Here is a 13,294-nt window from a genome sequence, read left to right on the forward strand (position 1 = left end):
AATGCCCTGGGGAAAAGCACTATCAGGGTTCCACTTTCCATGTTTTCTCTTTCTTGGCTTCACTACACTGTATTTTGAGTGCACCTTAATCTACAACCTACATTCTCTATCCTCTCTGTGCCACTAGACTGCATTTGTCACTCCCATGTTGGTGCTTTAGTAGGCCACCGGTTATTTGCTGTATGCCTTACATAACCTGCCCAATTCCACCTCTTTCTCAGCCATCACCAACCCAGAAAGCTACGCGTGCTTGTATGACTATTATAATGTCAACGGACTTTAGAACAGGCTTATGTACACCCTGTGTCTACTACTGTGTGTATGAACTGTGTATCTCTTTCAACATTTCTTTTTTCTTTCAGGCCATCATCTCCATTTCCCCGTGCGGGATAGCCCAAATGGACGTTGGTCTGGTTAACCTTCCTGCTTTTCCTCGTTTTCTCTCTCTCTTGCTCTTCCTTTCGTAACCTCATATGAATACCAGACACTCGCCTTTGCTCTCTAATCCATCCTGCTATCTTTCTTGCCTCTGAACTCCACGTCTATCATTAACCATTTTACCGCACGTTGCGTGGCCCTTAGGTTCTTCTGAAATTCTACGTCACTGGCACAAAAAGCGATTCGTGCACTGGTACACTACTTGAAGTGCGCAGGCTTGAGAGACCATTTACAGCGCCCCTGAGCATCCTCTAACGTGCGCTCACTGCTCACTCTTTTCCTCTTTCTTTTCCCCCTTCCCTTACCCCCGTGCAAGGTAGCAAACCGGACACTCAACTTATAGAGATGCATCAGTGTTACTAAACCTCTTGAAGACGTTAAATTTAGTTTAGTTAGTTATTTAGTTAGTGCTATTTATTTATTTATTTATTTATTTATTTATTTATTTATTTATTTATTTATTTATTTATTTATTTATTTATTGGAACCTCAAGGTACATAGCAGTAAACGTATATAGCAGTTAAAACCAGTTTTCACAGTGTTCTCAGAAAACAAGGTTATTCACCAAGTTTGCATTTAGATGCAGTGCAAGGCTACGAGCGTTATGCAGGTAAAATATGATGTTAGTATATTTGTTAGGGGCTAAATCAAAGTAGTTGGACCACTGTTCCCTGCCCCTTTGAAGGTGTTATATGAAACGTTCACAAGGTATCCACAATGCTCTGGGAAATCTAAAGGTGGTAGCAAATCTATATTTGTAAATAAATGTGGCCATAATACGTGTAACGCATACTGAAAGTTTAAAATGTGGAAGGAAGTACACTATTTCTATAAAAGGCGTTACACAGCTATGCTAGCACATATTACAAAGCATGCAGAAAGTTTAATCAATGTTCCGAAGTAACTCAACGGGCGACAGAATTGAAATTTTGAAGAAGTCGCGGTTTTGTACGTATCCGTGCGCAAAGTGTCAAGAGTGTCAGTAGTTATCACCTTTCCAAAGTGCGGGAAAGCGTCATACGCCCTTTATCCGCTACGCATTCCAAAGCCCCCGCAAAAAAACTCTTATCGTTAGGAAAATGGGGCTCATGTGTAAGTGTGGCCAAACTCTTCTTAGTTTGTAGCATATTTAGCATAGTTGCACATAACTAATAGATTCTCGTCTTCTTTTTCTTAATTTCGAGCTAGGATTAGCCTGTTTATTTATTGAACTAAATAGGGCACCTTGTTTACATTTAATTACTATTAGGGACAGGTCTTAAGTAATGTCCAGGGCAAATAATGAGCAATGTCAGACCTTGGAAGCTGTGGTTGATTCAGAAGGCTGCCACTACCTGTCTGATTAGCTCGAAATGCCGGCATTGCAAAATTCCACAACATGGCGTAAATTTACAGTGCCCAGAATAGCACCTTTTTTGCCTGAAAGACAATAGCTAGGTACAGTAGTACGGTAAAGTAGGAGCCCGCCAATTCTAAATAGTTTTCCTCTGAAGCTAATAAATTTACAAACCAATTTTGTCATATGTTATACAAAAATTATAAATCTTCGTTTGAGATATGAAACCCATTTGTCTTAATTTAAAACGCAGAAAGGGGTGATTCGCAAGGATTGCAGGTTTCATCTAAGTCTGCAGACCATGAACAACGGAGGCGTACAAAAGCAATCTTACCAATAATGGTTCAGATAGTTTGATGCTGAGCATTCTTTGTGCCCTTTTTATAAAGGAAAGCTAGTTAAATGTGGTTTTTAGTGGCGCAAGAGCGGCTGAGGCTATGCTGCGCCGAACACAAGGTATTTTAAAATTCACGTTGAAGAAGGTTATGTTGATCTATCTTTTATATAAAAAGCCAGTGTCAACTACAAATTTACGCACGTCGGGTAAAGGAACTATCGGATCATCTAAAATTAAACAGACTATAAAGGTATGTCTAATTTATATAAATTCTGCAAGAGGTTCCGTCTGTGTACTTCAATATGTGTGCATGTCAGTAATATATGAATAACTGTTAGTGGTTCTTGGCATTTCTCGCATGTTGGTTGGTTGTTTAGTTGGTTATTTGGGGTTTAATGCGCAAGGGCTACTCAGGCTGTGTTGCGCCTGTCACATGACAATAGAAAACGCAACATTAAAACAGCCTGCGTTACAATATAGTTGGTGTAAATAACCAGTTGTCGCTAAAAAGTCACGCAAGTCAGTAAATGGTGCCAGTTGGTCATCTGCCAGCAGTAGGGCAGGGCGTATAGGTATACGTAAATTATACAGGTTGTCTAAAAGCTTCCCTCTCTGTGTTTCGATGCGTGGATAAGGATGTGTATGACGGTAAGAGCTTCATGGCATTTTTCGCAAGTCGGTGGGTTTTCTTTTCGAAGGAGAAATAGCGTGTCAGAAGTGTGTGTCCAATCCTTAGTCGACACCTAACCTAACCTAACCTAACCGAACCTAACCTCACAGAACCTTTGCTGCTTAGTGCACGACATCCACTCGCCAATTACGGGTTTAGTAAGATGTAGCTTGTTGCTTACACAATGGTCCCATTCGTGTTGCCATTTTGACATCAAGGCCTTCCAAATCGCATTGATACTATCTTTATATGCAAATGTTGTGTTTATTATGTCTTTATACGATGCCATTGATGCACATCTATCCTTTGCTTCATTACCCGGTATCCAACATGGCTTGGTGCCCAGCAAAGCCTAATTGACCTACCGTATTTGTTTGTAGGTACCATGTTTAAATTATCCTTTAACAGGGGTTCACACTCTGATTTCACGTGTAGAGCCTTCAGTGTGCTTCATTATTCAGTGTATATGACTGTTTTCTTGTATGTCAGCGATGATGTTTTTAACTACAGTGCATATTGCGTAGACTTCGGCTGTGTACACAGAGGCATGCAGTGGTAACCGAATACTTGTTTCCCAATTTTCGGTTACGGCTCCTACACCCACGTGCTCTTTGGATTTAGAGCCATCAGGGTAAAACTTCGTGTAGTTTTGATATTTGTCCTGAAGAGCGCGGGATTTTTGTATAATGTGTTCATGGGTTCATGGTGTTCATGGGCTCATGGGCTCTACTCGCTTTCATTTCGTTTCGTTGTATTATTTTATATTTCATTGTTTTCCGTTGAAGGGTTCAGATGAAGGTTGGTGCATTCATTTTATTGCAGCTGGTTCTTTGTTAGCGTACTGTTCTGTGTACCCATTTGTATTTTCTTTGACTTTTCCCTTCGATCTTCTACCAGGTGAGTGTAGGCTGATCATATAAATGAAGCTCTAATTGCTTGACCCATTTTCTAACAAATTTCCAACAAATGTGTGCGCTGGCGCACTTAGCCTTCTGCAAGGAGGAGCAATCTCTTTACCACAATTTAACTGGCGTTATTATCCCCAGCATTACACAAAGTAACGAGCCACATATTACACCTTTTTTTACCCATTTCTCTTGCGAATAGAATCACGTGACAAACAGGTTGCAGTACCTTATTTCTAACAGCTTAGTTAATTAACGTGAGTTGGTTAACCGGGACACTTCCCGTTATTGCGTGTGGTCGCACGGGACACATGCGCACAGTGGTTCAGCCGGTTGAAATTCGGCGGTCAACCACATTCCCGTCGGAGACGGCTGGTAATGTTGCGCCATCTCGGTTCAGCAGTTGAGAACACGCACCGCTTGCCATGCATGGCCTACAAGATAGCGTACGCTTTGCAGGTTTGCGAGCGTTTTTAATCTCCGAGTCCGCACGCTCGTACTCCTGTCCTCCCGCGATGGCGCTCTGCAGTCTGCGATTTCAGAGCGCGGGAGTGCGAATGGAGGCTCGTTACGAAATCGTCAGAAAACTTGACTAAACTTGAGGCCAGCGCTGCCGCAACCCCGCAGCTGCTGTGGAGAAAATTTTGTAGTTTTTCTTTTTTCCAATTTTAACGATCCAGTACCGACATTTCTAAGTCCCATCGTGTTGCTCCCCGTTATGGAAGTACGGCAGCTATGAGTGCCACGTTTTTTTTTTTTTCTTCTCTCACGGAACGTCCTTTTGATTTCGCCACAATATAAGATGTTGAGGAAGCAGGGACAATATAATCCAGAACTGTGATGCATTACTGTGGTAGCATAGAATACGTTACTAAACTTAAAATACTGCTGTGCAAGTTCCAACCATTCAATAAGCGATTACCGCCAAAGTCTACTTTACGGACTATGTCGCAGTGTAGGGAACTATTCAAAAAATAGAGAGTCACTATAGCTTGTGTGCTTTCTCTGGCCTCGCAGTGCCGCCGACGCTGTACCTCCATTGTGTTTACTAAAATACCTTAGAGCACGACTTCCCAAGTTGGGTTCCGCAAATGGCATTTTAGGCCTCAACGAGCGGCTAAAACGAATCCCAGCCCATTACTACTCTAGGTGATTTTTACTGTATACTTTGAATTTAAGAAATATGATGACCACATTTTCACGTCGTATGTTCAATTGATTCATCGTTCTATTCGTTGTCGCAACAATCATCGAGATGCCGTGGATGAGCACATCGGTTGGAAAAAGAAGCAATGGAGGGCGCATACATTTAGGCTAGTTGGTTCGTTGCATCAATCGACGTCATAGCGCTGGATTGACAGAGACATGAAACACGACACAGCGTACGTCCTGTCGTATTTCATGTCCCTGTCAGTCCAGCGTTATGACTTCAATTGAATTAATGGAGGGCGGGCACGCGTCCATCTGGGAAGGAAGGCAGATAGGGTTCCTCAAGAACAGATAGCTTGGGAACCCCCCCTGCTGTGGAGTGTGCAAGTCGCCTCACACGTGCGATTTATAGTTTTCAATCTATGCCTGATAAACGCTACATAAAGCACTTATACATCAGGGTGCCATTGGTTCAACGGATACTCGTTTTCTGTACGCAGAGATTGCAATCTACGTAGTTCCACAAAAAGTACCTTGCGTGCTGGGCCCCATTGTCTCAGGCGTTCAAACCAGCACGGCAAAGCGTGATTCACGTACCACGGTGTTCGTTCGCTCGTTCCCGACGAGCTATTGTTGAGCGTAACCTCGGTAGCGAATCTACTTATGGAAATAATATAGGCGCACATATGCCGCCTCGCCGAAGCTGGTCACGCTCGGTTGATCGTAGTATCATCTTACCTGCATTGCTTCGTAATGCGTCTTCCTCGCATCAAGTGCATGTTATGCAGTGAAGCCGCAAATCGAGGGAAGGTTATTGGGGATAACACTTGGAAACTAATAGCCAGAACGTGTCAGTTTGTTCGTCCCTTCTCAACGAGCCACTATTGAGCGTATATGCTATGCATAGTGGATCAGGATTGGCTGCGCCGCGGTTAAATAAGCAGGGGGCGCATCGCCAATGCTTTTGACGCTCGCGTTCTTCTCTCTTCAGCATTGCTCCGTACGGCGTCTTATCTGCGTACGTCACTTTAATCTGGGTAGTGTTGTGCCGTACTACGTGCCTATCACCGAGGCGACGGAAGCTCCCATTTCTCCACGACGAATCAAGGATTCGACGAGGGGGACTTCAAGAAGCACCCAGCCATCTCCGCGACTGATCAAAAATTCGACGCGGGTGACGTCAGCTCCGACGAGGAGTCGCCAAAAGGATTTAAGGGAGAACCAGCCCATTCTGAAGACAAAGAGTCACCTCCAGCCGTCCAATTGATGTGATGCGCTCTCACAGCTACATGTACGTTATCATACACTATCTGTAAATATTGTATAAAGTTTTTCGTTGCTTCTTCGTCTGCGGAAAGAGTCAGTCTCTCGTCGTCCACCCCGAAATCACAACAGTAGTGAAGACATACCTGACAAAAGGTGGGACGCTTCCATGACTCTACTGCGAACAGCAGTTAGGAGCAGGCCGACGACCCTGAACGTATTGGTTCGTTAGTCCACGCGCGACAATCACAACTTCTTGGAGGAGCCTGGCAGAAGACACTTGCACTGGGAGTCTACTTTGTGCGCATTCGCTAATTCTCCGTAATATCGTCGCTCAGCGTCGTTGTAAATTACAACTTCTACGGAGTTGACATGTCGGCAAGTCGATGCTCGCGCGATACTGTTACAGACAACTTTTATTCTAGCCCACCCGTTTAGAGCAAGCTCATTTAATCGCGATCCCTATCGTCAGCTGTCGGTGCAGCCGGCGCTTCGCGGCGATTTTGATGACATCGCCACTGACGACAATGTCATGAAGCGAACACTGGAAATAAGCATGCGATATGTAAATACATTGCACTATGTGTCCTGTTGTTTCATTCTTTTCGCCACCTGCCGCAGTCCCTTGTCAAATATGGTTCCCCTATAGATGCGTTGCAAATTTTGGTCTTTTTTCCCTCTTTCTTTCCCTCTTCCCCTTCCCCCAATGCCGAGTAGCTGGCTAGAAGAATATACCTCAGGCCGACCTCTCGGCATTTCGTGTCATTAAACTTCTTTCTCTCTCTCTTTGGTCTATAGTGTTTGAACGCTGCCACAAGCTAGCTCGTCGCATGAATGAAGCCACTGTTAAAGCCGGGTCTCATCTTCTCAGTGCGCCTTCACAGCCGTGTCCTTAGTATTCCGTCCCTTTAAAATGCTGAACTTATATATAATAAAGAAATTCCGTGCCTTTCTACTACGTGAAGAAGGACGACCAGCTAAACTGTGAATGTGGGCATCTGAATGGCGAACTGCACCTCCGCCGTACGTCGGCCCGGCATTGCACTATCTTTGGGATTGGCCCACGTATGAAAAATTTATATATATATATATATATATTCATGGAGACGAGATCCACCAGAACCACCTTCTTACACAGTGGCCAGAACCTAGCCATAATGGGGGAGTTGGCAGTTTCGCCTGGACGGCGAAGCACTGACCACGCTAACAACCCCTCGGACGGCGTTGAAACTCTACGCGGGTGCGATGTGTTGGTGCGACACAGCACACAAGATAACTAACTCCCTGGCACGCAAAATGAACAGTGCCCTGGTAGCGACCAGGCCTCATATAAAGCCAGTGTGATGAGCGCCACCACCGTCAGTGGTGTTGCAGCCGTCGCACCTCCATAGCGCACAAGATGAGACCTACGGAAAACCGTCGGGTGTAATATTGGATAACGTTAGCTTGACGGTTACTGCGCGTTCCTCTCTGACCTGGTGACACAGCGGCTCAGCATAGTGACGCTTTTGCACTTTCGGTGTGCGTACGCAAAACGTTCATGCCAGAAGCGGGAAGGAAAAACGCTAAATTGGCTCCGCCGCCGTGGTATATAGCTGCCTGGACGGCGGTTCCACTTCTATTGGTCGGTTTTGCAGCCAAACGCATCTCTAACACTCCGCTCACGTGCCGCGCACGCGCTGTCGAAAGCACAACAACGGACACTACACGACACTATCGCACTTAAAATACCCACAAAATCTAACATCAGCTTTGTGAGTCGGCTTTAATATTTGCCCAGTGAGGATAGAACTGGCAGCACTTACTTGCGGCACTTGGTACCACCCCGTAAGGCAAGTCGACATTCCTTTAGCGCTAATTAACAACAGGCCGTTCAGTGAAAAAATATTACTGTCCTCTTGGCCGCAAACAGCGTCAACTAACCGAGCCATGAAGACTCGCTTAGAATTTTTACTTAGCATGGACCTAAATTCAAGACTGAGATCTGACGGGCCTTTCGGACACAGACATGTATATATTCTCATGTCTATCCTCATGGTGTCACTCCTTAGGCCCCCCTTTTTCTCATCTTCGCTCTGCGCAGAGTAGTAGGCTACAGGACTAATACCTCAGCATGGGCTCTTTGCATTTGGTGAATAAATAATTCCTCCCGTTCCCCCCCCCCCCCCTCTTGGGTCAGACTGACTCTACAAAGGAAAATGAGCGTAGACATCCCTTGCAGAAAAAGAAGGAAGGAAATATAGCATAAGTCACTTCGTCGTGTTTATTTTTCACGTGACGTGTTGACATAACGTGACCGCAATGGCGCGTCAGTCACTTTCAGTAAAGCCGCATTTTTTTTTAATGCATACACAGGCATCTCGGGTAACGAAACAGTTTTAACGCGTTAGCACTATTCGGCGAATGCCCCAGAAAAAGCTGCCGGTCCCGTGACGCCTTATATCGGCAAAATAACTCCATAATTGGTTAACCTATGTAATGGTTATGATAGTGTATTAGCAGATGACTGGTGGCGTTAGAGAAAAAAAAAACTGGTGTCTTCGCCCTCGCCGCGTCAAGGTCATAAAAGAAAGAAAAATAAAGAAGTTAACACATGTAATCTCTATAGCAGTGTAATAGTAGAGAACTCGTAGCGTTAGAAAAAAAGACTGATTACTTCGCCGTCGTCGCCTCAATATCGTAACAATAAATAGTAAACAAAAAGATAACTAATAAAAGGAAAACAAAAAGAACCACTTGTGACGGCGTCTCGGTTCAGATAATACGATATGTATGCAAAATAAATGCATAGTTGGTTAAATTAGCGCGTGTAATCGTTATAACAGTGTTACAGTAGATGATTGGTAACGATGGGTAAAAAATACATAAGCTAGCTAAATAAGTAAGCAAAAGTGAAGTAGCAGGGGAGCCAAAGAATGTTTGTGCATTAGTAACAATTCTCCACCTGCCATGGTTGCTTAGGAACTATTGTGTTGGGCTTTTAAGCACGAAGTCACGGGATCGAATCACGGCCACGGCGGCTGCATTTCGATGGGGCGGAAATACACAAGTACTCGTGTACTTAAATTTAGGTGCCCGTTTAGGCTTCCCCAGCTGGTCCAAATTTTCGGAGCCCTCCAACATGGCGTGCCTCATAATGAGAAATTGGTTTTGGCATGTAGGACACCTTAATTTTACACAATTCTCCGAATTTCTTCACCATTTTTGGATTGATGGTCGTCCTTAAAGGGCAACTCCGGCGTTTTTTAACCATGTTAGGATATTGTCATTTTCAAATGGCATTGACAGTCCTGTCACCGGTAGGGTGGTTCAATTTGCTTAGAAATTCATCAATAATTTGAAATAACCAATAAACGAGACACCGAAACCGGAACGGGTAGCTGCTTGATGTGACGTCACGATGAGTCGACGTCAGGTCCTACACTACCGTAATGTAAACACGCAGTACACATGACGCTAAAGCCAAACAAGCGAAGCTGATTATGTCTCCTGACGACACCGGGAGATTTTACAGATTTTCTGAACTAGACAGCGGCGATTTCAGCGACGGTGGCGGTGTAGTCTTTGACATCACAAACACAGGGTGGCCAATAAAGTCATGGGTGGGGAACTCAACTAATCTTTGAAATTCATTTTCAGCAAAATTAAATTACTTGTAGCCATATTGTTTGGCAGAGATAACCAGTGTGCAAAAGAGAGTGTATATTCAAAATTTTATTAAGATCAGTGTACATCGAAAAATCACCGGAGTTGCCCTTAAGCACAGAATATCGGCGCTGGTGTTCTTAGCCGCGTTCTAAGGAACGAGTTATTCGTCGGGACTTTGTAAAATAGACAAATGTAAATGCGTATAACTCTATTTATGTGATATGCTTGTCTAAAATGGACCAGAATTTTTTCTTTTTCTAATATCGTGATTTATTTGTATTACCAGGCCTCCGTGAAGAAAGGTAGATGGTCTTTCTCGTCGCCTACACCGTTGTCGACAAGAGGAGCTGTAAAATACTTGTGTTGCCTTGCACAAGTGTACACAGCTTCAAAGAGAATGAAAACCTTCGATATCGATGCTTTTCACATGGTTGAAAAAGATGTACCAGCACGTGCAGTGAGTGTGAAACAAAAACGAGCTGATACCTGGGTAAATATTATTGTAATATAGAACGCTTGAATCCGTTGGTCGCCGGTGCTACCTGCGTCGAGTATTGTGCCTTACATGTGGAAATATTAAACGTTGAAAGAAATGCATGGGTGTAACTTCAATTAACGCTTTCAATATGGTAGTAATTTGAATAGTACGCAGTGCTTCCAATCTTTCTGCCCATTCTACTTGGTGTGACCGCAAACGTTAAGACGCGAATGTGTGACAACGAGAAATGAAATTCAAATGCCAGGTTACGTTGCAGGAGCATTCCATATGAAAAAAAAAATATACTTTCGATTATTGTTCCTTCGGCACCCTCCATATTGGTTATCGAGTGCAATATTGTTTTGCTTGAGAACGCTCGTTACCAGCGCTCACATATTAGCGTTCCTTCATGTACTCTGCTCCTAATAAACTTGGCGTTTTATTGTTACCGTGCGTATGCTTCCCCCTTTGTCTTAACGTCCCATCACGTGTTGCGAGAAAACTAAATATCCCATGTCTTCGAGCTGCGTCCCTTGCATGCCTCGGATGAATATATCGGCAAGTTTTCAAAGTTGTACCTCTCGCGCGCAGCAGGAAATATTCGGGATCATTAAAGCAACTCATTTCTTGCAGCAAATGGACAGCACTGTTCGCGGTTAGTAAACGATTCAGCATTCACTTTTGAAACGTTGCTCATGTGTAAGGGACATACTGCGCGCTGAATATCAGTCGTCGAAAGTACCGCTCTAAGAACCGAATAGTCGACCTAGGAGCGTTCATTCCAAGTGCTTTCCATAACTTCATATGGTTGATGTAACAGAGTGAACCGGGCACCACGTGCTCTTCTAGAACTCAGCGTCGTAGGGAGTTCGGGCTGCAATTCACCAAGGTTGCTATGACGACGTCAGTGCCGATACGTCACGCGCCCTGACGTCAGCACGTCACGGTGCGTTGGCCGCGCCGCTTGCTTGAGCCATCTTTTACACATAGGAAATGTACAGCACGTTGAGCGCAACGAGTAGAAATCCTACTTTGGCACGTATTTTTGTTTGTTTGTTTGTTTGTTGTTTTTTGACACCCTCACACCCTAAACATAGAGAGTGAACTTGTGAGGCTCACTAGGATACCTAAAAAATGCCAATACATGCTGTGGTACGTCACGTTCGGCGTCTGTTTTTCGCACGTACAGGCCACGTGAAAACTGCTTCCTATTCGCTTGTGTAAGTTTGCAACAACAGGTGCACTGCAAACGTGCAGAACCGCATTGTGCAAACGGGAGGTAGAAGCTCATTTGCATAAAAGCTTTTATTTCGACCCACGTACGTCTCAAAGCTCACAATGCACGCACACAATAGGGGGCTGTCAAAAGCCGTTGTATAATTCCCATTGTCGCAAAGGCGAACCTGCACAAATCCAAATAAGGGCTGAGCGATGAGCAAAATGTAAAATAACGTGCACGTGGTACAACGAGTTCAAAATCAACATTACGGAAGACCAGTCTTCAACAAGAGCGCTCGAGCGCTCACCATTTGTTCGAGTTTTCACTTCGGCCAACACATTTTTTTGTTTGCACAAGCTAGACGAGCTAACATCAATTCACACGTGTGTCACTTCTCCGGAGAATGGTACAGCGTGTGTGTTACCTAGTAAGCTGGTTTTCCTTGGTTCCATGCCTTAGCGAAAAGCGCGCACAGCATGATGCTGCAGCAAATTTCTTGAGAACCCCATCTGCTTAAAAACCAGAATAACCGCTAATTGACAGAGATTTTGAACGACAGAGCTTTGACTTCGCAATTATTAGTGAGCCTCCTCATGAAACACGGCCTATATTTTACCAACGAGTAAGATTTCTTTGCGTGGCGTTAATGTACTGTCAGCGCCAAATGAAACGCGAACAGCGAAGCGCGTAGCCCAAGCATAAGGGAATGTATAGTGCGCGCCGTCGAGTCATCACCATGGACAGGCGGGCACATCCGATTTGGCCGCACTGCACGATCCCCTATAGCAATGCCCTATATTGAGATATTTTCGCTTGTGTTCTGGTGCTTACGTTTGGAAGGGAGAAAATGAAAATATAAGAAGACAGAAGATAAAATATTGCGGTTTAAGCCGAGTATCGTTGCAAAGTTCGCCGAAACCACAAGTGCTATCGGCGTCACATGAAAGGCGAACAGCGGTGTGCATGGGGCAGTTTGCGCCGTTTGCACCGTCATCATTCGCTCATGCGGTTTTGCCCCTTGTGCGCCACATTCCGCAGTGCGGCCGAACCGGATGTGCGCGCCTGTCAGTGGTGATGACTGGACGGCATGCACTATGCCTTGACTTATGCTTGGTCCATGCGCTCCGCTGTTTACGTTCCATTTGACACTGGCAGCACCGTGTGTACAGTGTCCCCTGAAACGCGTCAGGATCGGAACGCGTCAATATGCCCTGAAGCGCGTCAGGATCTAACGGTTCACAAATCACTGCACAACATACGCCGTGCTTCAGTAAGAACGTGAAGCGATTAAATGCAAAGATACAGCGGACGCATGCGTCTCAACTGCCAGTGAAGACCACTGTCACGGCCGTTACGCCTTTGATACGAGGCTTACGTTTTAAAGCATCGCGTTTCAGGCATTGTAATTAAAACGAGCAACGCGATATGGTGCTGGAATTACTATTGGACTGCCGAGAGAATCTTACCTTCGTGTACTGTCTCGCGTAGTTCTCCCAAGGAAGAGCTCTTGTCTTTCGAAGAGAGGACTGCGCTACTTCTCCGCCCTGTTATGTAGAGCACAGTCTGGCACCCACACGGCAACGCAAGTTCCAATTTTATGTGGCACGTAGAAACCGTTCCATCACGCTAGAAAAGCGACAGGAGAAATCCATTTCGAAAACGCAGCAAGCGAAGCGAACCTGCGGCACCGTCAGGCTCCCAACACGGATTGGGGAATCGGTAGGAAGTGACGTAAACGTTCAGCACGCTTGCTCGAAACGTTATCAAGGAATCGTTGCCCGAGTGTCGAACGGGTCCGGATGATAGCCGCGTGGGCGGCGGCAGCGCTTGTGGGCGGCGTTTAGAGAAGT

The 13,294-nt window shown here is 45.0% G+C and overlaps 1 long non-coding RNA gene across 1 annotated transcript in view; it reads right to left on the bottom strand.

Annotated features, from left to right (window-relative positions):
- The window catches only part of LOC139059129 (uncharacterized), a 129,737-nt gene extending 116,443 nt beyond the window's left edge, over window positions 1-13,294 (bottom strand). The window contains exon 1 of the long non-coding RNA XR_011513943.1: window positions 12,911-13,294. This is a non-coding gene — a long non-coding RNA (uncharacterized lncRNA). The remainder of the gene's footprint in view (window positions 1-12,910) is intronic.

The sequence above is a fragment of the Dermacentor albipictus genome, chromosome 4 (genome assembly GCF_038994185.2).
Source record: "Dermacentor albipictus isolate Rhodes 1998 colony chromosome 4, USDA_Dalb.pri_finalv2, whole genome shotgun sequence".
NCBI lineage: Eukaryota > Metazoa > Arthropoda > Arachnida > Ixodida > Ixodidae > Dermacentor > Dermacentor albipictus.